Below are 27,439 nucleotides of genomic sequence, written 5' to 3'. Positions count from 1 at the left end.
AGTAAAACAGACAAAAATTTGTATATATACCTTGTAACTGCATGCTGTGGATTTACCGGATTTTGATATAATTTAGTGCAGTTGTTTCGTTTCACAGTTTGACAACAACTGCACAGAAACACAGCGTAGCTATACAACAAATATAGGAGTACATAAACAGTTAACAAACATACAGGTCCGTGAAATGTAAATTGAAGAACCACAAGATCTGAACACTGAAATGCCGCTATGGCAGTCAAATAAAATACTCTGCTGTTATGTTTCTCTCAAGTTTAAAGCACAGATGCACTTAAAATCAGAGGTGCCACAAAAATCGGAAAACCGAACTCAGCTCAACCAAACCAATGAAACGATTCGTATGGAGACGTTTCGCTGTTAAGTAGTTATCATCAGGCACAAGCCAAGCCATCAGACAGAAGACGTGATATATGCAAGGCGTGCATTTCACATGGCAAATAATTATTTCAAATGTGAATTTCATTCCTTCTTTAGGCCGATTCCCTTATATTCTCTTTTAGCCAATCGCATTACGCAGTAACGGATTGTCTATGGTCAAAGATGATTAGTAACGAAAGTAACGACTAACGAATATTTTGTGACTGGTAAATTTCTCTGCTGCTGCAAATACATAAGATATAATTTTAATTTTAAAAAGCAACAGCCTCAGTTGCAAAGTTTACCTAGATTTACCTAGGTTTCAGTTGGGATAACCCAACCTTCTTCAAAATAAAAGTAACTACCGTTTGTCCATAGTGGACATCGTCAAGCTAAAACTACAAATCCATTTCTGTAACTCGTAACCATAACTTCGTCATGAAGTTCCCATTCTTGCACCTGTGCCCGTCGGAGCTCCTGAAGTGTCCTAGGGGTTTGAAGACGTGCAGCGATTCGTGGCTGAACACTTCCTGTTTCCTTAAATAATGTAACTATCCGGCGAAAGGTCCGGACACTTGGATGATGTCGTCCAGGATACCGAGCAGCATACATAGCATACGCCCGTTGGGCATTTTGATCACAATAGCCACACATCAACACGATATCGACCTTTTCCGCAATTGGTAAGAGGTCCATTTTAACACGAGTAATGTATCAAGAAGCAAATACCGTCCGCATTGGCGGAATGTTACGTGATACCACGTACTTTAATTGGGACGCTATACTTTCTTTACCATCATTCGAACGCTCTGGAAAAGACGCTTATAGTGATCTAACGCATGTTGCTATTGTGATTCAAACTTTGCTTAAAAGAGGGCGTATGAGGATTTACGTACGTAGCGCAGGATGTGCATGCTGCATAGAGCACGGCAACTCGGCCTGCGCGTCGCGCGAGGCGAGTTTACGGTCTGCAGCCGCTACCGACCGCCTCGACCTTCAATCGCACAATATTTCCCAGCGTCTTTTGAGCGAAGTTTGAATCACAATGGCAACATGCGTTACATCACTATACGCGTCTTTTCCAGAGCGTTCGAATGATGGGAAAAAAAGTATAGCGTCCTATTTAAAAAACATGTACTTGCCTCATTATCTCGGTCATTATAAACTTTGTGATTATTGTGCATGTACTAAAGTATGTGCCCCGTAGTCGGCTATGATTCGCCGAACACCGCTTGTCGATACGTGCAATCGCCAACGGAATAAGGGGGGTGTTACGTCTTACGCGACTCACCCTGTATACACTCCTGGAAATGGAAAAAAGAACACATTGACACCGGTGTGTCAGACCCACCATACTTGCTCCGGACACTGCGAGAGGGCTGTACAAGCAATGATCACACGCACGGCACAGCGGACACACCAGGAACCGCGGTGTTGGCCGTCGAATGGCGCTAGCTGCGCAGCATTTGTGCACCGCCGCCGTCAGTGTCAGCCAGTTTGCCGTGGCATACGGAGCTCCATCGCAGTCTTTAACACTGGTAGCATGCCGCGACAGCGTGGACGTGAACCGTATGTGCAGTTGACGGACTTTGAGCGAGGGCGTATAGTGGGCATGCGGGAGGCCGGGTGGACGTACCGCCGAATTGCTCAACACGTGGGGCGTGAGGTCTCCACAGTACATCGATGTTGTCGCCAGTGGTCGGCGGAAGGTGCACGTGCCCGTCGACCTGGGACCGGACCGCAGCGACGCACGGATGCACGCCAAGACCGTAGGATCCTACGCAGTGCCGTAGGGGATCGCACCGCCACTTCCCAGCAAATTAGGGACACTGTTGCTCCTGGGGTATCGGCGAGGACCATTCGCAACCGTCTCCATGAAGCTGGGCTACGGTCCCGCACACCGTTAGGCCGTCTTCCGCTCACGCCCCAACATCGTGCAGCCCGCCTCCAGTGGTGTCGCGACAGGCGTGAATGGAGGGACGAATGGAGACGTGTCGTCTTCAGCGATTAGAGTCGCTTCTGCCTTGGTGCCAATGATGGTCGTATGCGTGTTTGGCGCCGTGCAGGTGAGCGCCACAATCAGGACTGCATACGACCGAGGCACACAGGGCCAACACCCGGCATCATGGTGTGGGGAGCGATCTCCTACACTGGCCGTACACCACTGGTGATCGTCGAGGGGACACTGAATAGTGCACGGTACATCCAAACCGTCATCGAACCCATCGTTCTACCATGCCTAGACCGGCAAGGGAACTTGCTGTTCCAACAGGACAATGCACGTCCGCATGTATCCCGTGCCACCCAACGTGCTCTGGAAGGTGTAAGTCAACTACCCTGGCCAGCAAGATCTCCGGATCTGTCCCCCATTGAGCATGTTTGGGACTGGATGAAGCGTCGTCTCACGCGGTCTGCACGTCCAGCACGAACGCTGGTCCAACTGAGGCGCCAGGTGGAAATGGCATGGCAAGCCGTTCCACAGGACTACATCCAGCATCTCTACGATCGTCTCCATGGGAGAATAGCAGCCTGCATTGCTGCGAAAGGTGGATATACACTGTACTAGTGCCGACATTGTGCATGCTCTGTTGCCTGTGTCTATGTGCCTGTGGTTCTGTCAGTGTGATCATGTGATGTATCTGACCCCAGGAATGTGTCAATAAAGTTTCCTCTTCCTGGGACAATGAATTCACGGTGTTCTTATTTCAATTTCCAGGAGTGTACATATGTGTGTGTTTGGGAGAGACAGAAAAAGAGAGGCGACGTGGAGGGGGGGGGGGGAAGGGGAAGATAAAAACACACACACACAAACACAGATTATTGAAAGAGAAAAAGTCAGAGACTGAAAATATGTAGGCAAAAAAGTTGCTTAATGCAATCACGTGCATGGTCAGGAAGTCGAGAATGTGGGTTGTAATTGTAAATTGACTCGTTCCACATAACAATAAGAGATCACTATTACCACAATTGAAAGATTCAACCAAGTACTACTATTTCACATTTCATCTGTTTTTAGATTTTAATGATAACCAATCACGACGAAGAACCTACCTGGAGGATATGAGATAAAGTGTAGACCTCAAGACGGACCCAGAAAAGCGCAGATTGGTAACTGTACACCGCACAGAGCCCCTGCAGCGCTCTCCCCAGCGACACGGCGCCGGTGGGAGAGCGACCTGGCCACCCCTGCCCCGCGGCGCGGAGACACCGGCCTGTTCCGAATGTAAATGACGACATTAGTGGACCGCGGGCCGGGGAATGCGCGCTAGCCCTCTGATTCACCGCCGGCGCGTGGCTGCGTCTCGGTGCACGCCTACACACAGCTGACGCAGCCCGCCTGCGCTCCGCACCCATCTCCGCCGCGGGCTTCGGGCCGAAGACCGCTTCGACGCTGCTCTCCACGCTACTCTATCCTGTGCAAGCCACTTCATCTCTACTTCCTTTTGGACCTCCTTTCTTTACGCAAGCGTTGGTCAAACATTTTAAATCCCTCCCACACACTTCCGTCCGTAATTAAATTGACGATTCCTTGATACGAGAGTGGTTCAAATGAAAACCTTAAATACTTTTTTTAAATATTATTTATTGTGAGAAGTGGTACAAAGATGTATCACTTTTCAACATAATCTCCCCCACGCTCAATGCAAGTTGGGGTTGGGTTGTTTTGGGGAAGGAGACCAGACAGCGAGGTCATCGGTCTCATCGGATTAGGGAAGGATGGGGATGGAAGTCGGCCGTGCTCTTTCAGAGGAACCATCCCGGCATTTGCCTGGAGTGATTTAGGGAAATCACGGAAAACCTAAATCAGGATGGCCGGGCGCGGGATTGAACCGTCGGCCTCCCGAATGCGAGTCCAGTGTCTAACCACTGCGCCACCTCGCTCGGTCCTCAATGCAAGACCTCCAGCGTTTAGAAAGCGCATAAACACCTTTAGAAAAAAATTCTTTTGATGGTCCGCGCAACCACTCATGCATGCACCGCGTGGCGTTCCTCTTCATTACAACGGCACTTCTCTCCTCCCATTGCGTCTTTGAGTGGTCCAAACATATGGAAATCATTTGGGGCAAGGTCTGGTGACTACGGTGGATGAGGAAGACACTCAAAATGCAGGTCTGTAATTGTTGCAACTGTTGTACGGGCAGTGTGGTGCCTTGCATTGTCATGTTGCAAAAGGACACCTGCTGACAGCAATCCACGTCGCTTTGATCTGATTGCAGGCCGCAGATGATTTTTTAAGATCTGTGTATCCAGAATGAGATTTTCACTCTGCAGCGGAGTGTGCGCTGATATGAAACTTCCTGGCAGATTAAAACTGTGTGCCGGACCGAGACTCGAACTCGGGACCTTCGCCTTTCGCGGGCAAGTGCTCTACCAACTGAGCTACCCAAGCATGACTTATTTCCCGTCCTCACAGCTTTACTTCTGCCAGTACCTCGTCTCCTACCTTCCAAACTTACGAGGAAGTTTCAGATCTGTGTATGATGCACTGGTGACAGTGGTCCCTCTAGGCATGTAATGCTCCAAAATTACGCCTTTTTCGTCCCAAAAGAGAGTCAGCACAACCTTCCCTGCTGATGGTTCTGTTAGAAACTTCTTTGGTTTTGGAGTTGACGAATGGCGCCATTCCTTGCTCGCTCTCTTCGTTTCCGGCTGGTGGAAGTGAACCCAGGTTTCTCGTTCAAAACGCCGAAGAAGTTCTTCACAAGCATCAACACGTCGTTCTCTCATTTCAGGAGTCAGCTGCCGTGGCACCCATCTTGCAGACACTTTGTGAAACTGGAGCACATCGTGCACAATGTGGCGTGCTGACCTATGACTAATCTGTAAACATGCTGCAATGTCATTCCGTGTCACTCGGCAGTTTTCCTTCACTATTGCTCCAACTGCTGCAATGTTCTTTGGAGTTACAACTCGTTATGCCTGACCCGGACGAGGAGCATCTTGCACTGAAGTCACACCATTTGCGAACTTCCTAGTCCATTCGTAGACTTGCTGCTATGACAAACATGCATCACCGTACTGAAGCTTCATTCGCCGATGAATTTCAGTAGGTTTCACACCTTCACTACGCAAAAACCGAATAACAGAACGCTGTTCTTCCCTGGTGCAAGTCGCAAGTGGGGCGGCCATCTTTATAGTGATACTGCGAGGGTATGTGTGCATGTGCACTATGCTGCCATGTACAGACCATTCTGCACGGTCTTTGTAGCACGCCTACCATCTTACAGGATAACGGCGCAAAATTTCGATTTGTTATTACAAATGTAAGGTTTTCATTTGACTCACCCTCGTATCTCAACATCTGTCCTGTGAACTGACCCCTTCTTTTAGTCAAATTGTGCCACAAATTTCTTTTTCCCCCTATTCGGTTCAGCATCTCGTCATTGATTATTCTATTTATCCGTCAAATCTTCAGCATTTGTCTGTAGCATCGCATTTCACAGCTTGCATCGTCTTCTTGTCTGAACTGCTTATCCACCACGTTTCACTACTCCAGACAAATACGTTCATGAAAGATTTCCTAAACGTGTCTCATACTCACGCCAACACTTCCGCACTGTGGCTCGTATTCAGTGTCACATCTGTATTACTAACTGGCCATCCCCCCGTTCATGATTCATGGTTCATGGTTCATGGTTCACAGTTCACGGTTCAAACGCCAAGTGAAGGTTGCCTATATGACGGCTTTCAGGGGCAACAAAAATTTCATTTTCAATATTTGGCATAATTATTGACCGAATTTAAAATGCTATCATAATTTCCTCATTACGAGGTATAGTATTATGTTAGAGGTTTAACACAGTGAGACAAGCACTACAGTTCAGACGTCACGACACTGCGTAACTCACAGCAAACTCCCACAACTTATTCGTTCATTATTCGAGAAAGACGCCATTTAATGGCTCGCAACAAATTTTACACATAGTTTCAGACTTTAACGAAACTTTTTCTCCCTGATACCCACTACAAAACGATTACAAAATTATAACTTACTACGTTTTCGCTGTTCGTGAAGTAAAACTGCCGCATCAGCCATGACGTTTTAATTCACTGATTATTTACTGCTTACTCTATTCACATCACATTCCGCAGACAGTATCCGCACACTACAGTGCACGTACCTGCAAAAGTACGTTACTGTATGACACACAGTTCGGAAGATTTGACGTCATAAACACTGAGATGCGTCAAAACTAGCATTTACGTAAAGTGGAGCGCAAATTTCCCACACTATATTCATCCAATCCTTCATGACCAGAGCACTCAGCGAGTTCCAACAAAATTTAAATGTAATTTCAAACCTTTTATAAACTTTTTCTCGCTTACATGCTTAACGTCAAATATTTAACACATTGATTGAGTTGTTAAGTAATCAGATACTTAACGCTGTTTTACACATGCTTGTTAGATTCTTTAAAGAATCTGAGGTATACTAGTTTGCTGCTAAACGAGGCGGTGGAAGGAGCGTAGAATGAGGAGGGAGCTCGTGGTGGTCATAGCAGCCTTCGCCCTGTCCCAAAGAAGTATTTACTAGAAGCATGTTCTGAATTCTTCTTACAAAGCTTGTAATGTAAGGTACTATGGAAACCAAAGACAGAGAAAATGCCAGGGACTTCTAGAAAACAGGGTTAGCCCACACCGCTGAACTAGCGGCCAGGTAAAGGCACCCAGCTATTCGCAGGCTGAGGGCACCTGCTGGCAACAGCAAATCCGAAGCAATTCGCGAGTGTCCTGGTGCAACAGGAAAGCTATAGGAAGTTCAGTAAGACAATACGGAAATCAAAAGCCCTCCGCCTGTATAAATAAAAAGAAATGAGAAAGGCTGACCATTCACGAACGTGCACGGAAAACACAGAAAGAACCAGTATTTTCCCTCATTGATCCGTAACGTAGGAATGGTCTGCACATCTCTCTTCGCATTTGCGGTTGAAATACTGTTAATACTGTCGGTGTAGTTCAATTTTATGTCATGTTATTTACGACTCTGACAAAGTTACGAGAGTTTGTTCTTGTTATAGATTTTAAAGCTGTTGCTTGACACAAGTACTTCTAAAATTTCTAATGAGTGTTTTTTTCTTTTTTTTTTTTTTTTTCTTTCGTGTCTCGCCTGGAAGGCGGCGCGTGGGTCTGCTCCTGTAATTTAGAGGGTAGGCCGAATGTAGGAAGCTAGGAGGAGCAGGTGAGGTAGAAATACGTCGGTACTGCGAGTGAAGTAAAAGATGTTTACTCTAAGTAATACAAGTAATAAAATATGGTTACATAAATTTGGCTATGATGAGCACGTAGGTGCGAAACCGGATGTATCAAAGCTAACAGAAGCTACACAGGCAAAATCTGTAGTGGCTCGCCCACTATGAAAATGAAACAAAGCTAGTCGGTCGTCTGCTCGTGAACAAAATGGGGTGAATCTGGAGCGGCGCTCGTAGAGCTGCACAGAGGGCGCTGTCGTCGGTGTGGATCGTCCGCTCTCGTAGTGCCAACCTAAGAACTTGCACCTACGCCGTGGCATCGTAGCTATCGATACCACAGTTTTGAGGTGGGGTACTGCCCTGGATTAAAATTTCTAGGACATAACGTTAAAGTGATGTACTAAGCATAGACCTAAATAAGTTATTATTATTGTATTACAATAAATCTCTCATTGTTATTATTATTAAAATCTTAACCATCTGTGACACATAAAGACTGGGGCTGACAGTAGGTCGTATTTGTAGAGATAGGAAAGGGGTGTGGGGGGCGGAAGTATAGTAAGTAAACAACGACCAACTGTGATATCTCTCTCTCCCCCCCTCACTCCCCCCCCCCCCCCCCTCAGTCCAGAACAGAAACCTGGGTCCCCATCTGAAAGCAGCACAACAAATTGCGGTGAGCCTATATCCGTTCGGGATACAAGGGTACAACAGTAAAAATGACTGCGACTGCTTTTGCCAAACTAAACAGAGCTTTAAAAAGGAAGCTATCGACGTGCATGAACAGGAAAGCATTGAACCAATACATATTACGAGTTTCTACCTATGGCAATGTGATGTTCACATTTGCCGCGAATATTAGCCAAAAACCGATTTGCCCTAGCGAGCAATTTTGATGTTGAGATATGCGTGTTGCTAATTACTCGGAGCGACAGGAAAACACAAAAATGCATCACAGAACAGGATTGGACTGGAAGAGGCATTTGTAAGTGCAATGAAAATGTAGTGGATGTGAGCGGGACATGTAGCTGCACGAATTTATGGGTCAGAGAAGCTTTTTGCTGGATTCCTGAACATTACAATAGACTCCTACGACGCCAAAATAGAAAGTTGATAGATGACATCAGAAAACATTCAGGAGTAACAATGCGTATGATGATGACGATAAACATCATCATTATCATCACGCTTATGGTAGATGGTGTGCCAGACCTTCAGTGTGAAAATAATGCCGATACTAGGTGCCCCTAAACTATTAAGATGAGTAAACACGTCTCAGAAATAAATATTTCCGGTGGAACTAGGTCTTAAACGAGCAGACCATGTGTAAACTGCTCAAGCTTCTGCGTCGACGTTGGTACTGAGCGTCAGCACGCATCTAATAACAACAACATCTTAACATTAAATCAGTATCACTATGTAACAACTGATGTTTTACTGTATCCATTTTTAGAATAAAGGATCACTTGTGAAGGCGTATAAGTGACGAAACCACGTTGCATTTTGCCAGAATAAAAGCTTTCCATGAACACTGCCTCGTACACCCCATGTTATGTGTCCACTATCGAGTTTTGTGTGTGGGGTAAAATGGACTCGTTGCTGTATGAAGCCTCTTTTAGACAGTGAAGGTTAGGTGTTTTGTTAGGTAAGGTCCTGGTCAGCTGCAAGATTGCGCTGCAGACAGCAGGGATGTTATGTTATAATGAAGAGTTTTGCGTCCCGTTGCACTGCATGTACTGAGACGCGGTCTTCACTTTGAACAGTTTCTATTACTTCAAATATATGTTCATTTCTGAAAATTAGCTCCTTTAATTTTGGACGTATGAGTTGGCTATAGGGAAGCTTGCCAAGCTGCAATTTGAAGTGGGACTGAAGATTTCAAGGAGACATTATTTCGCATATTTCTTTCACAGTTCTGATTCAGTGCGGAGACACCCCTTCTCCTTATCAAGAGCGCCACAGCGAGACAATGTGGTTAGCGTGTTCTCCCCTGCATTGGGCACTTTCGTGCGCTTCAGTCCCTACTCGGCTCACCAATAAACACACCACTTTACATCTGAGCCACACGTGGTGTGAACCATCATCCCCCTCTGTTAAATCAGATGGAATCTATGTCTATTACCGCACTGATGCTATCTCTCTCGTTCAAAGTAAGCAACTTTTACAGAATTGATGAGGCTTCTGTGGCCACTTGTTGCAACATTGCCTGTTGGATTTCATCTCGGGGTCTTCTGTCGACGTTTGTTTAGTTATGTTTCCGACGTTTCGCCAGCACGTGTAGATTCGCCCTGCAATAACAGTGGAGAACTGGAGTGGAGCCTACAGCCGGATTTAATGCACTTGCCACGCCAGTCTGTTCCCTTCTCGTTACCGCGGGTTCAGTTCCAGTGCACTACTGTCAATTCAAGCCACTCGTGCTGCAAAACATCAGAAAAATAAAAAAAAAACTCGGCCGAAGATCCCGAGATGAAATCCAACAGGTATTTTGTTCGAGTATAATGACTTTTCTGGAGACTAGAAATCTACTCTGTAGGAATCAGCATGGGTTTCGAAAAAGACGGTCATGTGAAACCCAGCTCGCGCTATTCGTCCACGAGACTCAGAGGGCCATAGACACGGGTTCCCAGGTAGATGCCGTGTTTCTTGACTTCCGCAAGGCGTTCGATACAGTTCCCCACAGTCGTTTAATGAACAAAGTAAGAGCATATGGACTATCAGACCAATTGTGTGATTGGATTGAGGAGTTCCTAGATAACAGGACGCAGCATGTCATTCTCAATGGAGAGAAGTCTTCCGCAGTAAGAGTGATTTCAGGTGTGCCACAGGGGAGTGTCATAGGACCGTTGCTATTCACAATATACATAAATGACCTGGTGGATGACATCGGAAGTACACTGAGGCTTTTTGCAGATGATGCTGTGGTGTATCGAGAGGTTGTAATAATGGAAAATTGTACTGAAATGCAGGAGGATCTGCAGCGAATTGACACATGGTGCAGGGAATGGCAATTGAATCTCAATGTAGACATGTGTAATGTGCTGAGAATATGCAGAAAGATAGATCCTTTATCATTTAGCTACAAAATAGCAGGACAGCAACTGGAAGCAGTTAATACCATAAATTATCTGGGAGTACGCATTAGGAGTGATTTAAAATGGAATGATCATATAATGTTGATCGTCGGTAAAGCAGATGCCAGACTGACATTCATTGGAAGAATCCTAAGGAAATGCAATCCGAAAACAAAGGAAGTAGGTTACAGTACGCTTGTTCGCCCACTGCTTGCATACTGCTCATCAGTGTGGGATCCGTACCAGATAGGGTTGATAGAAGATATAGAGAAGATCCAATGGAGAGCAGCGCGCTTCGTTAGAGGATCATTTAGTAATCGCAAAAGCGTTACGGAGATGATAGATAAACTCCAGTGGAAGACTCTGCAGGAGAGATGCTCAGTAGCTCGGTACGGGCTTTTGTCAAAGTTTCGAGAACATACCTTCACCGAAGAGTCAAGCAGTATATTGCTCCCTCCTACGTATATCTCACGAAGAGACCATGAGGATAAAATCAGAGAGATTAGAGCCCACACAGAGGCATACCGACAATCCTTCTTTCCACGAACAATACGAGACTGGAATAGAAGGGAGAACCGATAGAGGTACTCAAGGTACCCTCCGCCACACACCGTCAGGTGGCTTGCGGAGTATGGATGTAGATGTAGATGTAGATGTAACAAGTTAAGCAACTTTTCTAAGAGATTCATTACGACTATATAAAATGCTAGCGAAAAGTTACGACGAAGTTAAGTGCGATAACAACTTTTTACTCCATACAGTAGGCTGTGTCTACTTCTTCCACCAGACTGACGATACTATTTTCGCTGTTACATTAAGTGGAGCCCTTTCAGGAGAAAAGCGGCCGAGGTATAAATATTAAACGAGAAAGAATCCCGTACAGAAACAGTAACAAATACTGAGGTCAATAATCGAGATAAAAACTATCCCGTCTTTTAAGCTGTACCAAAGTAAACATAGCTGCAAAATTTCATCAAGATCGGTTTAGTAGTTTCGTCATAAAAGTCATCTAATGCTGAATACGACGGAAGAAGGTTCAGCGTTCTCAGCTTTCCCGCCGTGTACGACCGATTTCCACCTCTATATATACACCTATCTCTACTGTCAAAGCAAGCTTCAGGTTTTTGTTGGAGATGATCCGCACTGCCCATAAGAGAAGAGGCTCCACAACGAAAAACTGTATCTTCACTACAGTATAACCTGTAAATGAAAGAGAACATAAATTAAGCACATGGGACAACAATAAACATTCAGTGCATGTGAAAATGGTTTGAAAGAATTGTGTGACATGACTCAAGTGCTGTGTCATGTTTCTCATGAAGAAGTATTAACTTTTAATAACGATTCCATTACTGTGTTTGTATTATTGTTAATTTATTAAAATAAATATATATGTTTGTAAATTTGTAAGTTGCACATCTCCTCCTACACCACTGGATCGATATATATATATCGTGTGTGTATATATACCATCAAATTATTCGTGTTAGCAAAAGACAGGTTAACCAAAAATATTGTGCCCCAATTAGAGCTTAGATAAGTGAAAACATTAATCTGTAATAATTTAAAATTATGGAAATAATAGTTAAAAATCAGTGTTATCTACCTCATTTACTAAGTTCATTTTTTATATGTTATAATCTTTTTGTAAATAAATCATTGATTACAAACTACAGTTGAATATCAGATGAATAAAATGTACACTATGTGATCAAAAGTAACGGGACGCCCCCAAAAACATACGTTTTTCATATTAGGTGCATTGTGCTGCTACCTACTGCCAGGTACTCCACATCAGCGACCACAGTAGTCATTAGACATCGTGAGAGAACAGGATGGGGCGCACCGCGGAACTCACGGACTTCGAACGTGATCAGGTGATTGGGTGTCACTTGTGTCACACATCTGTAGGCGAGATTTCGACACTCCTAAACATCTCTAGGTACACTGTTTGCGATATAATAATGAAGTGGAAACGTGAAGGGACACGTACAGCACAAAAGCGTACAGACCGACCTCGTCTGTTGACTGATAGAGACCGCCGACAGTTGAAGAGGGTCGTAATGTGTAGTAGGCAGACATACATGGTCGAGCGGCAGCTCATAAGCCACACATCACGCTGGTAAATGCCAAACGACGCTTCGATTGGTATAAGGAGCGTAAACATTAGACGATTGAACACTGGAAAAACGTTGTGTGGAGTGACGAATTACGGTACACAATGTAGCGATCCGATGACAGGGTATGGGTATGGCGAATGCCCGGTGAACGTCATCTGCCAGCGTGTGTAGTGCCAACAGTAAAATTCGGAGGCAGTAGTGTTATGGTGTGGTCGTGTTTTTCACGGAGGCGGCTTGCACCCCTTGTTGTTTTGCAAGGCACTACCACAGTACAATCCTACATTGATGTTTTAAGCACCTTCTTGCTTCCCACTGTTGAAGAGCAATTCGGGGCTGGCGATTGCATCTTTCAACACGATCGAGCACCTGTTCATAATGCACGGACGGTGGCGGAGTGGTTACACGACAATAACATCCCTGTAATAGACTGGCCTGCACAGAGTCCTGACCTGAATCCTACAGAACACCTTTGGGATGTTTTGGAACGCCGACTTCGTGCCAGGCTTCACCGACCGACATCTATATCTCTCCTCAGTGCAGCACTGCACCTGATTGAACGTATGCCTGTGAGAGTGGAAGCTGTCATCAAGGCTAAGGGTGGGCCAACACCATATTGAATTCCAGCGTTACCGATGGAGGCGCCACGAACTTGTAAGTCATTTTCAGCCAGGTGTCCGGATACTTTTGATCACATAGTGTAAAATTAAAAATTGTATGTTGGTTTGCGATTAATTTCAACATTACGATACTTTACCAATCACTTTCAAATTTTGGCGTAACGTTTCATTTTCAGTCCCGTCTGTTTTAAAATCAGCTAAACTATTTTCAGCTTCATTAGTGATTATTAATTTGATTGTATTAAAAAGATTAATTCAACCTATTATAACTACTGAGCCACAGTAACACGTGACCATGTCAGCTAATATATATATGGGAAATATCACAACAGATTAAATGCCTGGCTTTTGCAAACGATTTGGCGACTGTCACGAAAGGTATAAACGAAACAAAAGACGCTATTGAAAAACTACACGTAATCGCTTCCAAAACTGGACTACAGATATCTTGCGAAAAGACACAGTTTATGAGCACAAAGAAACTCTCATCTCTGAACACAAAGTACGGCACGGTTTACAAAACGGCAACCTTCAAATACCTCGGTGAAACACTACAAATGAGCGGACATAACAGAGACTCAAACTAAGAAAGAAAAACTAAACTGGACAAGGCATACAAAGTAGTGTGGAAACATTACAACAAGAAGTCTGTCTCACAAAAAGCCAAATTACGCCACTACGACACGGTGGTGCTCCCCGAGGCACTGTATGCAGCAGATACCACACTAATACTAGGGCATACACGTATCAGACACCTAGAAAAAATAGAACGGAAAATACTTGGGAAAATATTTGGTGCAACTAACAACAATGGAATATGGATCAAAAAACCTACAGAGGAACTATACAAACATACGGAGACAATCACAGAAAAGAATAGAAGCCATCACATAGACTGACCAAACAGATCTTTGACTGGGTAAGCACTAGAAACAACAAATCGGAACCAACTCTACATCGCAGCAGACACAATAAACTACAGAATAAAATTCAGAATCTTCAGAAACATCATTAATAAAAGTAAACTACATGAGATACATTAAGACAAACGAACAGGCGTAAAATGAACCGAAGAAAGCAAGCAAGGTCACAGCCAAGAGATGAAAGAAATATGGGCAACCAAAATGGCAATCAAGATGAAACCGAAGACAGGAAGCTGACAAGAAGCATGGCCAGAGGACCGGAAAAAGAAACACAGCGACCGAATGAGGGAAGTTTGGGCAGCAATGAAGGGAGCAAAATGAATTGGCCATGTAGTTTAGTCCAGCTGCGCTCTTTAAGGGCGAAACACTCTGAATATCAATCTCTGTCTTTCTCTCCAGGTATAATTACCCACTACAGTTCTTTCGGGTACCACAGTATATATCCCCTGATGTCTTAACATATATCCTAATATCCTGTCCCTTCTTGTTGTCGGTATTTTCCATATGTTCCTTTCCTCGTCGATTCTGAGGAGAATCTCGTTATTGCTTACCTTATCAGTACACCCAATTTTCTACATTCCTCTGTAGAACCACAGTTCTGTTCCAGTTTTCCTACAGTCCATGTTTCACTACCATAGAATACTGTGCTCCTAACATTCATTCTCACAAATTTCTTACTCAAATTAAGGCCTGTGTTTGATAATTGTACTTCTTTTGGACAGAAATGCTTTCTATGCCCTCCTTGCTCCGTCCATCATGGGTTATTTTACTGACAAGGTAGCAGAATTACTTAATCTTCGTCTACTTTGTGATCCCCAATTCTGATGCTAAGTTTCTAGCTGTTCTCATTTCTGCTACTCTCATTACTTTCGTCTTTCTTCGATTTATTGTTAATTGATATTCTGTGCTCATCAGGAAGTTTATTTCATTTAACACATCCAGTAATTCTTCTTCACTTCCATTCAGCTTAGCAGTTTCGTCAGCGAAACTTATCATTGATATTCTTTCACCTTGAGTTCTAATAGCACTCTTGATACTTTCTTCTATTTCTCTCATTGCTTCTTCGTTGGGTAGATTGAACAGTAGTGGCAAAGACTATATCCCTGTCTTTCATCCTTTTTAATACTAGCACGTTGCCCTTGTCTTCCAGTGTTATTCTTTCCTCTTAGTTCTGGTACATATTGCATATTACCTGCCTTTGCCTATGCCTTACTCCTATTGTTCTCGGAATTTCCAACATGTTGCATCATTTTACATAGTCGAACTCTTTTTACAGATCTACGAATTCTATGAGCGTGTCATGATTACTCTTCAGCCCAATATCAATCGATACATTAGGACTGCTTCTGTGGCGCCTTTACCTTTCCTAAAGCGTTGGTCGTCATCTAACAGTTCCTCGATTCTCTTTTCCACACTTCTGTGCATTGCTCTTGTCAGCGACTTGGATTTATGACCTATTAAGCTGTTGTGCGACAGTTCTCACATCTATCTGCTCTTGTTGTCTTCGGAATTGTGTGCGAGATATTTCCGAAATTTTGATGATATATCGCCATTCTCATAAATTCTACGCACTAATTTCAAGTCTGTCCCCAATGATTTTAAAAATTCCGATCAAATGTTATCGATCCCTTCTGCCTTAGTTAATTTCAAGTCTTCCAAAGCTCTTTTAAATATTGACTCTAATACTTCATCTCGTCTCTTCGGTATCGGTTCCAGTTTCTTCTTCTATGTCCTCATCAGACAATTCCACCTCTTCACAGAGGTCTTCAGTGTACTCTTTCCACTTACCTACTCCCTCGTCTGCGTTTAACAGTGGAATTCCCATTGCGCTGTTAATGTTACCACCCTTGCTTTTAATTTCACGGAAGGCTGTTATGATTTTTCTATATGCTGAGTCAGTTCTTTCATCGAGCATTTCTTTTTCGATTGTCTCACGTATTTGCTACAGCCAATTCGCCTTGAGGTCCCTGCACTTCTTACTTCATTCCTGAGTGTTTCGTATTACTGTAGTTCAGTCATCCTGTGAACATTTTTGTACTTCCTTCTTTCGTCGATCACTTGAGGTATTTTATCTGCCGCCGAAGGTTTCTTTGCCGGCACTTTCCTACTACCTATGTTCGTATTTACAACATTGTAATTACTCTGTTTAGAGATGTCCATTCCTCTTCAACTGAAGTGCCTAATGTAGTATTCCTTAACTTAGTATCCTCGGGTTCGGCGAATTTCAGACGTGTCTCATGATTCCTCGCTTCTTTAGTATCTCATTTCGATCCACACTAATTCTTCCGTACGATTCTTTAAAACTTCAGCCCACTCTTCATCATTACCAAACTGTGATCTGAGTCTATATCTGCTTCTGGGTACGCCTTACAATCCAGTATTTGATTTCGGAATCTCATGATTTAATCTAACTGGAGTCGTCCTTTATATCGAAATCTTTTACAAGTATACTTCCTCCTCTTGTGATTATTGAATAGCGTATTTACTGTTACTAACTAAACTTTATTGCAGAATTCAGTTAGTCCTCATGTACTTTCGCCATCTGTTCAGCTCCTGCTTTGGACGTCGGCGTATATACCGGCACTAGTGCTGTTGGTTGGTTTGTGGGATTAAAGGGACCAGACTGCTATGGTCATCGGGAGGGGACTGCCAAGGGGGAGGTAACCATGATAAAAAGATGAGTAACTAGTGCTGTTGGCGTTGGTTTGCTGTCGGATCTGATGAGAACGACCCTATCACTGAACTGTTCACAGTAACACACTATCTGCCCTACTTTCCTATTCATAACGAATCCTATTCCCGTTATACAATTTTCTGATACGGTTGATATTGTTCTGTAGTCGTCTGACCATACATCCTTATCATCTTTCCATTTTATTTCCCTGACCACAACTACGGAGATGGAGACTTAGCATTTCCCGTTTCAGATTTTCTAGCTTGTCAACCATGTTCAAGATTCCAACATTCCAGTCCCGGACTCGGAGAACGTGATCCTTTCGTTGGTTACTCATCTTTTTATCATGGTTACCTCCCCCGGAGTAGACAACATTCCATTGGAACAACTGACGGCCTTGGGAGAGCCAGTCCTGACAAAACTCTACCATCTGGTGAGCAAGATGTATGAAACAGGCGAAATACCCTCAGACTTCAAGAAGAATATAATAATTCCAATCCCAAAGAAAGCAGGTGTTGACAGATGTGAAAATTACCGAACAATCAGTTTAATAAGCCACAGCTGCAAAATACTAACACGAATTCTTTACAGACGAATGGAAAAACTAGTAGAAGCCGACCTCGGGGAAGATCAGTTTGGATTCCGTAGAAATACTGGAACACGTGAGGCAATACTGACCTTACGACTTATCTTAGAAGAAAGATTAAGGAAAGGCAAACCTACGTTTCTAGCATTTGTAGACTTAGAGAAAGCTTTTGACAATGTTGACTGGAATACTCTCTTTCAAATTCTAAAGGTGGCAGGGGTAAAATACAGGGAGCGAAAGGCTATTTACAATTTGTACAGAAACCAGATGGCAGTTATAAGAGTCGAGGGACATGAAAGGGAAGCAGTGGTTGGGAAGGGAGTAAGACAGGGTTGTAGCCTCTCCCCGATGTTATTCAATCTGTATATTGAGCAAGCAGTAAAGGAAACAAAAGAAAAATTCGAAGTAGGTATTAAAATCCATGGAGAAGAAATAAAAACGTTGAGGTTCGCCGATGACATTGTAATTCTGTCAGAGACAGCAAAGGACTTGGAAGAGCAGTTGAACGGAATGGATGGTGTCTTGAAGGGAGACAAAACATCAACAAAAGCAAAACGAGGATAATGGAATGTAGTCAAATTAAGTCGGATGATGTTGAGGGTATTAGATTAGGAAATGAGACACTTAAAGTAGTAAAGGAGTTTTGCTATTTGGGGAGCAAAATAACTGATGATGGTCGAAGTAGAGAGGATATAAAAAGTAGACTGGCAATGGCAAGGAAAGCGTTTCTGAAGAAGAGAAATTTGTTAACATCGAGTATAGATTTAAGTGTCAGGAAGTCATTTCTGAAAGTATTTGTATGGAGTGTAGCCATGTATGGAAGTGAAACATGGACGGTAAATAGTTTGGACAAGAAGAGAATAGAAGCTTTCGAAATGTGGTGCTACAGAATAATGCTGAAGATTAGATGGGTAGATCACATAACTAATGAGGAAGTATTGAATAGGATTGGGGAGAAGAGAAGTTTGTGGCACAACTTGACCAGAAGAAGGGATCGGTTGGTAGGACATGTTCTGAGGCATCAAGGGATCACCAATTTAGTATTGGAGGGCAGTGTGCAGGGTAAAAATCGTAGGAGGAGACCAAGAGATGAATACACTAAGCATATTCAGAAGGATGTAGGTTGCAGTAGGTACTGGGAGATGAAGAAGCTTGCACAGGATAGAGTAGCATGGAGAGCTGCATCAAACCAGTCTCAGGACTGAAGACCACAACAACAACAACAACAACAACAACAACACCCCCTTGGCAGTCCCCTCCTGGAGATCCGAATGGGGATAGTCCGGAATCTTTTGCCAATGGAGAGATCGTCATGACTCTTTTTCAAAGCCGCGCGGGGTAGCCATGCGGTCTGAGGCGTCTTGTCACAGTTCCCCCGGCTCCCCCCGTCGGAGGTTCGAGTCCTCCCTCGGGCATGGGTATGTGTGTTTGTTGTCCTTAGTGTAAGTTAGTTTAAGTTAGATTAACTAGTGCGTAATCCTAGGGATCGATGACCTCAGCAGTTTGGTCCCATAGTCCTTACCACAAATTTCCAAATTTTCTTTTTCAATTTCAGGTCCCATGTCCTCCGGACACGTCTTATGCGTCTTTTGTTTAGTGGTTTCCACTGCCTTCTTTACCCTAATGCCGTTCATCATTGCTCATTTTTCCGCCTTCTAGGGGCAGTTTCTCATTCCAAGGGCAACAGAATACCGTAAACGTCTGTCCGCTCCCTCTTTGACAAGGCCGTTGGCAGAACGAGGGTGACTTCTTATGTCAAAAGTCTTCGGCCACCATTCCTGATTATTCTTTCTGAAAATTTAAGAACACGCTAGATACGAATCCAAGTCCCGGGAAGTTTTGATTACTAGTCAAGGACGCTACCATCGATCACCTACGAGCTGATAAATGCATATTTACGTAATGTACATTCGAGAGAAACAGGAAAAGATGGATCAGGGAGCAGACTGCACTGAGAATGAAGTTGTGACTGTAATGAAGATGAATCGCGGGTTGGTGGGTCACGCAAGCAGGCGACTGGACTGAATCTGGATCAAGGAAGTTCTTTGCTAGCTACCTAGAGATACGAAAGAGTGAATTTCTCCCGGCGCGAACAATATTCAAATAACTTACGGGAATGCAGCTGGGTGACGTCTTCGATAACCGACGATGTTTCGACAGGTGCACACCCCGTCATTTTCATGCAGTGACAGACAGTTGTGCAAGGAGATTCAAATGCTCCGTATGCTGAGCGTATGCGGGAAGATAACACACTACAAAGACTGCGTTCTATTGGTAGAATATTTAGAAGACCCAATGAATATACTAAAGGGACTGGCTACTGTACGCTTGACCGTCCTTATCCGGATTGATCACCGAATCACAACCATAGAAGTCGCTCATGATGTCGGCATAGAAACTGGCTGACATCACGAAGTTGTTTCGAATATTTTGGGTATGAAACGTGTGACAATAAAATCTTAAAACTGTAATAGCAGCTGCTGAAACATGAGCTTACAAATACTACTTGGAAACTAAGGCTCAATCGTCCAGCGGAAGCATTGTGGATCGCCAAAACCGAAAAAAGCTCGACAAGTGCTGTCAGATGCGAAGGTAATACTCACTGCATTTTTCGATTTCAACGACACAGTGCACCATGAGTTCTTACCATAATGTCTAACGATTAGTATGGTGTACTATGTACAAGCTGAACGTAGTTCGTGTGAAGCGAGTCGAAAAAAACACCAGTGTTTGTGGCGAAACAATTATGACTTTTGTACCACGATAATACACCTGCTCACATTTCGTTGCTTAGTTCTTGATTTTTTGGCCAAAATATTACTGTAATTATGCTCGAGCCTCCATATTCGACAGACATGGTCCCACTCGACTTTTCTGTTTTCGAAACTAAACTAAACAGCCTCCGCTTCACACTCGTTGGCGAGATTAAAAACGCTTCTCCGACAGAGCTGTACAAATCGGCCAAGGATGCTTGCCAACCGCTGGAAAAACCTGGAATTCACAGAATTCCGTGTAGTTGTGTGGAGGTGTACGTGGGTACTACAAAAAGAACTGTCAAGAAACGACTAGAAGAGCATAAGGGCAATTGCAGATGAGGGGAGATTGACAGATCAGCAGTTGCGGAACATGCTTTGCATCCAGGTGACCACCACATTTATTTTGATAGGACTCAAGTACTGGCAGCCACAAGCGGATACCACGAAAGGCTATACACAGAGACCTTAGAGATTGTGAAACACAACCGTCAGTCTCAGTTAGTGTTCTGTTTATTTGTGAGTCCATTATGTCGGAACTAACTGAAATCGAACATGGGCAAATTGTTGGTAGTGGCGGATCTTGGCCTAAATTCTGGGACGCCGTGAAACATATTGGAAGACCCCCTTTCCTTGCCTTTTTAATTTATCCTCGTATATAAAATTCTCGTGTCACAGTGTTAGTTGCCATACTCCTCCGAAACGGCTCGTTCGATTCTGATGAAATTTTACACGTATATTCGGTAGGTCTGAGAATCGGTCGTAATCTGTTTTTCATACCCCTAAGTGATAAGAGTGGTCCATCCCAAAACAAATTTTCTTATTTTTTGGGCATACTTTTTATTTTTATTTTTTTATGATGTGACATTAAAAAATACACACAACCCTAAATTTTCACCCTTCTACCACCAAGCCCTATTTTTAATAGCGATTTTAGTAATTTAATAATTTTCAATCCCGATCGATAACTGATCAATTATCACTACCGGTGATAGTCTTTCACTATTCGACAGATAGGTAATTGAAGAAGATGTACCAAAAGCAACGACTCGAATATTCCTCTTTGAATATCTCACTAGACCGAGAAGTTTAACTAGGTAGCACGCTTCATCCGCCAAACCGACATTTAGGCCTAGCGGACACGCATCGATTTTTATCGTGCGGAAATATATCGTACGATAAAATTCTTTTAGTGGAACAAAGAAGTTCCTATGTTCTCCTTTGTTCCTCTAAAAGAATTTAATTTAATTTCAGAGGCTCTGAGCACTATGGGACTCAACATCTTAGGTCATAAGTCCCCTAGAACTTAGAACTAATTAAACCTAACTAACCTAAGGACATCACACACATCCATGCCCGAGGCAGGATTCGAACCTGCGACCGTAGCAGTCCCGCGGTTCCGGACTGCAGCGCCAGAACCGCTAGACCACCGCGGCCGGCAAATTTAATCGTACAATATTTTTACGTACGACAAAAATCGATGCGTGTGCGCTTGGCCTTATGGATAATGCTGGACATTTCGACACGAAATTGCCGCTACGTTTGTATGCTCATGGACAAGCCGTGTATCGGCTGCAATTGTTAAATCCGCGCGTTCTATAGCAGAGACGCTAGAACTAATAGTGGCCGATACTGCCGGACTTCCCCCTAAGTCTTACCTCACGCCCTACACAGTTTTCGGCCTTGATTATTGTTTGTGTCACGAGCTCCCGCCAACAACGGCTATTGTGTTAGACGTATACATTGTGTTACACGTATACATTATTCTTATAGACTAAAGATAATTTATATGACGAAACAACGTTTGCCGGGTCAGCTATAACATATCAAAGAATAAATTCAACAAATTAAAAACATAAATGTTTGGTGTTTTGTTATTTTTATATTCTTTAATCGTTCACAGCACTCCCTGCCTCTTCCACTCATATACCACATCATCATACATCATCATATACTTACAATAAGTTAGTTTTTTTTCTACCGAAACATTCCCTACAGATAATTTATATGGCAAAACAACGTTTGCCGGGTCAGCTATAACATTTAAAGATTTTCAGAGGCGGAACGATGTTCGCCGGGTATAGCTAGTGCATATCTAGATTTCCTAAGGATTACCAACACTACTGCTATTACAACAAGACGACGACGACGACGATTACTACCATTAATAGTGAAGTTAAATTTGCATTCCTGTGCTGAGGAAGATGTGCACCAGTCTTCCACCATGGGATGACAGTAACAGCGGACGACGGCAGTCGACAACGGCCAATTGCGCTCGCGTATTGGAAACATATGACGCCACGCCACTGCGCAGGAGCTCGCAGAAGCGGAATTCTCCTGTAGTCAGTAGCGAGCCAGGGTGTGAATCGGACATTCAACTTAAAGTTAACCAATAGTCAGAAATTTTGTAGTGATATTTGCTCATGCAAACGGTCTTAGGCGTCTTTCACAAAAAAACGGGTGCCATTTTCAAGTTGAGTATCATGCAACAGCAGTTCTCGACAGTATTGTTGGTAAACGCACTCCTTCAAACGAGATGGAACTGTAAGGCCGGCATAATATATGCCAGTCACCAAAACTGTGAGGAGATAAATGAAGTTTTAAAGAAATAATTGACAGTCCAGACTCTGCTGGAATGTCTTTAAGAGAACCTTTGGTTTCAGACATAGTCTCATAGACTTTGTCTTCTCTCTGTTTTTCAAAATATATTCTTGAAGACTAAACTGCTTTTCCACATTGCTCTGAGAAAAAAAACAATGATGCATAGTTTTGCAACAATGTTGTCTCAGAATGCTTAGCTTACATGAAAAACTTAAGAAATAAAGATAAAATGATGGACTTTTTAAATTCTACAAAACGCTTGACTAATTTGTAGGATGAAGGTTTCATGAATAAGGCTGAAATGAGGGATGAATGCACTGGTAATCCATTGATGTCAAAATCACACAGATGTACTTCGAAGTATTGGATAATGCTGTAACACGGCTGCAAACGAGATTCTGACATCGCGATGTACGCTTCCTCCTTAAATTAGGCGATTCTACTCAATTCGCCAATTATGCTCAGCATTTCCCTGTAAATGATTGGGATTCAATATCATGCATCCTTCAAACGTTCGCGGTTACCTGTACAACTGGAGGCTGTATTTTCTCCCCAGCATAAACAAACATTTCAGTCTATCAGTCTGGGAGATGTCACAAAAAGAATGATTGAGGATGAAACGGATCAAATTCTTCCAGAGGCTTTTAAACTATTTTGTCTAATTGCTACCATTCCTGCAACAAGTGTCTCAGTTGAAAGGAGTTTTTCTTGTCTTAAACGCGTAAATACGTATTTGAGGAGCAGTATGGCCCAGGATCGCTTATCAGGTTTTGCTTGTACCTCAATTGAAAAACCAGTATTGCGAACACTTGAAAGGCGAGACAAATGGTATGACGATGTCATCGAAGTATTCGAAAAAAAGAAAGATAATCGAATTAACTTGTTTTACAAGTAACAATGCTCAAACGCCCAATCTACCAGTTATTTTGTAAATAAAAGTGAGTGCCATTATTACACTTCTTTCTTTCTTTCTTCGTTTGGGTCATCTAAGGATCACGCAACAATTTCAATGCTGCCTTCTTTGTTCTTTCTTTTTCCTCCAGGATTCTTTCTTCTTTTCACTATGTATCCTTTTTCTCTCCTCGGACCATTTTGACCCTATCTTCTTCTCCCTCTTGCCTTGGAATCCTTCCATTTTTAACACTTTCCTGTTGAGACTCTCTCTTTCTGTTGCATCTTTTTCACTTATGTTGTTTCTTTCCAAATCTTTCCTAACTTCTTGTATCCAGGCTATTGTTAACTTCTTGTCCCAAAGATACTTAAAAATCTGTTTGGTTAACCTGTTGCTGTTCATTCTGTATAAGTGTTCAAAAAATAGCAGTTGTCTCTTTCGTAGTGTTTCATTTATGTTTTCTGTGTTGCGATAAACTTCATTGCTTTTTAATTTCCGTAGCTCTGTATTTTTTCGTGGTCCAGGTATTTTTCGAATGATTTTTCTTTCTAGGACTTCAAGTCTGTGTAATTTGTAGTTCAGTACCAAACATACAAGACATTCTGGTTTTACTACTGTGTTGTAATGCTGTATCTTCAAATTTTTAGACAGACACCTTTTGTTGTAGACATTCCTAGTTATTCCATAAGCTCACTCCATTTTATGTACTATTTCTACTATAGCGAATTTTTCTAAGCCATTTTCTTGGATAATTTCTTCCCAATATTTAAATTTATTTATCCTCCATATCTGGCCAATATCTGTTGCTAGGCATTCCGGAGCATTTTTTTTATATTTGTCATAAATTTTGTTTTTTCTACAGATATTCTTAAACCTGCTTTGTTGGCTTTTTCTTCTAAGAGAGTGATTTGTATTCCAGCATTTGTTAGGTTTTCAGAAAGAATAGCAAAATCATCCGCCACTGCCAATAATTTGCCCACGTTCGACTTCAGTTAGCTCCGACACGATGCACTCACAAATACACAGAACACTGTTCTAACAACGACGGATGGTTGCGACGTATTGAGTTGAGGACACTGGGCGGTTGGGGTCAGATAGAAAAGCACAACCTCCAGGATTGGCTATGCCATGCATTTATGTTGAAGAAGGTATGCCTGGCAGTGTTTTCATATTTTAGTCCAACACTTGAAGGTATTAGTTTGAAGACGATAATACTAATGTAGGCGAATAAATAACATTCTTTCCAAAAAGAAACATTGTCATTATTTTTTTGAACACACCTCGATACATTGTGAACCGCGCTGCCTTGCGGCACGTGAGTCGCCACGTCAGTGTTCCCAGAGTACTCGGACTACAGTTTCCAGTGTCCGGCCCTCACCAGGCGGGAGGCACGTCTCCTCCCTGCATTCAGGTAGCGCCTGTAAAACCCCGGAACGCACACAAAAGAGCCCGAGCGCCTATTGGACGGTCCACGTACCCAGCTCCGGGTCCAGGTATGCTGGTCAGTAGCGAGGGCGGGTGGTTCCTGCAGTCGCCTGTCCCTCTTGCTTAACTGCGGCAACACTGTGCCCAATGGCGGTAATAGTGGAACAGAAAATTCGCCAAACCGTAACACTGTATGTTTTGAGTAGTGAAAAATCTGCCATGAATAACGTTATTACTAAGGCCTCCAATCAGAAGATTAATTTTCCTCTATTCTCCTTGCAGACACGCAGAACACAGGCTCTCGGCACCGCACTGTACCGGTATGTCCATATAGAGTAAGAAACAAAAATTAATTAATTAAAAAGTGCTTGCGACAGAGACTAATGTATGTGCCCTTGCAAAACGCTCTCAGTGACAGGAATATAAGTAACTAATGTTTACTTAAAATACGTTTCTGAACCAAAATTTCAGTTCTCTGTTTGTGTAAATTGGGCGTTCTTAGAAGCAAGTTCATCTAGAAAACCATGCACTGATGGTACGCCTCAGAATCTCAAACAAGCTCTGCCATCCAGTAGGACAATATGTATTACTTGAAATTTTCTAATCCTTCACAATATCAACTTTCATTCAAATTCTAATTGCGACACGGCACAAGCAAGAAAAAAATCTGGTTCTACATATGAAAAGCATAGGTGTTGTTTTACATCTTCCTATTAAAACCTTTATGTTCGGTGAGTTCTAGTGCTTTACGGTTTGTGTTAGAGGAGCACTACAGGGCTGTAGCATATCACTTCAACATACTGTTCCCCTACTTTATTCTCTGCTCATGAGCCAAAACATTGTTACCACGTGCTTAGCAGCGCGCTGGTACACAGCAGCGATTCTGGGTGGTGTGGATTCGAAAAGGTTGGTACGTTTCCTGTGTCACCAAACGGCTACCCAGAGCTCACGCACTTCCCGTAAATTACGCCCGATAGCATCTCACATGTGTTCTATCGGGTTCTGATCAGGCCTGTCTGGTAGCCAAGACATCAACCTGACATCGCTGTCCTGCTCCTCGAACCAATGTACCACGATTCTGTCCTTGCGACACGGATAGTTATCCTGCTAGAAGATGGCATCGCCGTCGGAATGACATCAGTCATGTAGGTGGACCCGAATAACGTTGACGTAGTACGCACTGTAGTGTCAGCTACTGGCAAAGGCCTAATGGAAGCTCAGGTGAATGACCTCCATAATAAAACACTCCCCCTAGCGGTCTGCAACCGTGGCGCAATGCGTGTTTCCAGCAGCAGTTTGTCCGGATAACGGCGTATAAGGAAATGATCGTCGACCTGGTGTAACAACAAACACGGTTCACTGAGCCAAGATCATGTCTTGATAACCCCATTTGTCTCTGTTATACTTATACACTTTACTTACCGCGTCACATTCCCGCAACGCCACGAAGCGACATTCAGTCTCATGGTGGAAAATGGTAATAATGCAATGTCGGGAAAAAATGTATACCTGAGAAGACGACATCGATTCTGTTCCGATGATGGCATGTGTTAACTGGGGGGGGGGGGGGGGGAGCTACCAGAGAGTCATTTGTGTCTACCCTTTAATAGGGAATACTTACAGCCAGATGGCTCACTGTGGTACAAACGTGTGAAGCAAGCAAGGAATCGGGTTACAGACATGCACTCGTGCTTACTACAGCTAATGGGGAGAGTTTGAAAGAGTTCAAACTGTGGCCATCCGAGTGGCGGGACGGTCCTTTCGGAGAACTGTCACACAAGTTGGACGCGTTGCGTCAGTTGGGCAGCGATGCTGGTATCAGTGGTCACGTGAACATTCCCACACCCATAGACGAGGTTCTGGAGTCCGCGCAGCACACACACCCGCCAGGATAGTCGTACTGTAAGGGCAGCAGTGGCAGATCGTACAGCTGCCACAGCACAAATACACTACTGGCCATTAAAATTGCTACACCACGAAGATGACGTGCTACAGACACGAAATTTAACCGACGGGAAGAAGAAGCTGTGATATGCAAATGATTAGCTTTTCAGAGCATTCACACAAGGTTGGCGCCGGTGGCGACACCTACAACGTGCTGACATGGGGAAAGTTTCCAACCGATTTCTCATACACAAACAGCAGTTGACCGGCGTTGCCTGGAGAAACGTTGTTGTGATGCCTGGTGTAAGAAATGCGTACCATCACGTTT

Source organism: Schistocerca cancellata, chromosome 6 (assembly GCF_023864275.1).
Source record: "Schistocerca cancellata isolate TAMUIC-IGC-003103 chromosome 6, iqSchCanc2.1, whole genome shotgun sequence".
NCBI lineage: Eukaryota > Metazoa > Arthropoda > Insecta > Orthoptera > Acrididae > Schistocerca > Schistocerca cancellata.
Note: the sequence above shows the minus strand (reverse complement) of the source record.